Source organism: Orycteropus afer, unplaced genomic scaffold (assembly GCF_000298275.1).
Source record: "Orycteropus afer afer isolate SDZICR_OR568_19922 unplaced genomic scaffold, OryAfe1.0 scaffold00101, whole genome shotgun sequence".
Lineage (NCBI taxonomy): Eukaryota > Metazoa > Chordata > Mammalia > Tubulidentata > Orycteropodidae > Orycteropus > Orycteropus afer.
In genome coordinates this window covers 4,984,003-4,986,258 of record NW_006921688.1, presented here as the reverse complement: position 1 = coordinate 4,986,258, position 2,256 = coordinate 4,984,003, and the positions used below count along the sequence as shown (strand labels likewise).

The 2,256-nt window shown below is 46.0% G+C and overlaps 1 pseudogene; it reads left to right on the top strand.

Annotated features, from left to right (window-relative positions):
• The first annotated feature begins 248 nt into the window (after window positions 1-248).
• The window catches only part of LOC103199017, a 10,291-nt pseudogene continuing 8,283 nt past the window's right edge, over window positions 249-2,256 (top strand).

The window sequence follows — 2,256 nt, the reverse complement described above, 5'->3', positions numbered from 1 at the left end:
GCCAGTGGCAAAGCAGCATCTCATAGAACAACATTGGACATGAGGTCTGAGACAAAACTACAAAAGGGAGAAAGGTTAAATGTGAAACCTCCACCAGTTAGGTACTGCCTCGCTCAGGAGTATTTTCGTTACCTAGTGCCACTCTGACAGGAATAGAGCACAAATGGGAGAAGAAACAGGAGTTTATTCTCTTACACTTTGGGAGGCTAGAAGTCTGAGTTCAAAGTGCCAGGCTCTAGGGGCTGGGTGAAAGCCCCTCCACCTTGGGCTTCAGCTCTGCCTCTTGCAGAGCCCAGCCCCCAGAAGCTGGAGGCATCTCTTCACTCGGGCAGCTGCTGGTTGCTGAGGTTAACAAGCCCAAGTTCAATAAATAAAATGCCACAGTCCTGATATGACCAAACCACATGGCAGGCCATTGATTCAAGTCCCATTAACAGTCTCAAGATCAGCAGACAACATGTCAGGCTACTGAATAATGACTCACTACACACAGGATTCAAGCATTCCAAAAGGTGCAGACCGTTCCCAAAGCTTCTTCTTAAATACGAGAAGCAGACCACACCCCTAAGGCAGCTACTCAGCTGCTCAAGGCAGATTCCACCATGAAGCTGATTGCCAGTCTCATCATGGGGAATAACTACATCCAGCTGCCCAGCCACTCAAAACCAGGCCCAGCCAGCTTGACACATGACCTTAACTACCCACAAGGAGCAAAATCTAGATGTAGTCTTAACTCCCAAACCAAATGCAACCCATTGCATCGAGTGGATTCAGATTCATAGGGACCCAACAGGACAATGCAGAACTGTCCCATATGGTTTCCAAGAAGCAGACTGCCTCATCTTTCACCTGCAAATGCCCAGTGGGTTCCACCTTTGGGTTAGTGGCCAGGCACTTAACCCCTGTGCCACCAGGGCTCCACTTAACACCCAAATGTAAATATTTTCTTTTATGAGCTTGCTTATAAATTGAATATGCTTAACTATATATGGGAGTTGGGGTTTTTTTTTTTTTTTTCTTCCTGTAATTTTTATATTATCAGTTACATACAGAATTACTCTAGTAAGCTAGTTAGATCCTGTAAATACATGAAAGGTCACTAAAACATATGATTATGTCCTTGTATCATTCATTAAATTCTATCAGCTGGGAAAATTACTGTGAATTTGTCTGGAGGTATCATTAGTCTGTAATGGAGACATAGAATTCTTTATTTAACTACCATAACGTGCTCTGCAGGAATAACTCATTGAAAAACCACTTGGGATTTTTAAGGTTCAAGATCTCAGGTATAAAAGAAAAATTTGTCTACAATGATGTGAAAAACCTCTACATGTCTTCAGAAGCTCTGGTGGCATGGTGCCTGAGGCATCTGACCGCTAACCAGAAGGTTGGAGGTTCAAACCTACCAGCTGTCCCACACCAATCTTCCATAAACTGACTTGGAAACCCAGTAGAGGTTACTGTGAATCAGAATTCACTCCATGGCAGTGGGCTTGGGTTTTTTTGTTTGTTTGTTTTTGATTTATACATCTTAGTTTTCCTTTACAAAGCTCTGGGGGCGCAGTTTCTAAGGCATTTGACTGCTAACTAGAAGGTTTTATTGGTGGTGCAAATGGTTAAGCCCTGGACTACTAACCAAAGGGCTGACTGTTCTCCACTAGCTGCCATCTAGTGGAGGGTTAGCCAATGTGAGCACTATTGGATGACCTGTTGGCAGGAGCTGAGGAAGGTGTCTCCTCAGGTTTGGGGTCTGGACAAGGGCTTTCACTCTTCTGGTTTCTTTTCAGCACCACCACCCTTGGCCTCAGTCTCATCTCAATCCAAGGTCATAGCCATCACACTGAGCCCCTGGGTCTTCCTTGTGCCCCTTGCCTGCTCAATACTACTAGGCACCCAAGACTGCATCCTTTAAAGTGACAGGTACTACGGGTAGAACAGAGAGGGTGGCACAGGGCGGGTCTCATGGTGTGGGAACCAGGGATAGGGGATCCCAGAATCCTACCCCTGCCCAGCCCTGAATCTTCTCCTCCTGTGTACAAGACATGATGAATACGACCTCCCATCATTTCAGAGGAACAAGTAAATCCCTCAATATTGATAAATCCTTACTGCCGAGGGCCAGTGGAAAAGGGTAGAAGCCCACACCAAGGCTTAGGGCTGTCGCTGCTAAAGAGGCTTAGCAAATTCAGGCCTGATGTCCCCCGGGTTTCCTTCTGGGACAGTCCCACACAGTGGGTGGTGTGGAAAAGCATG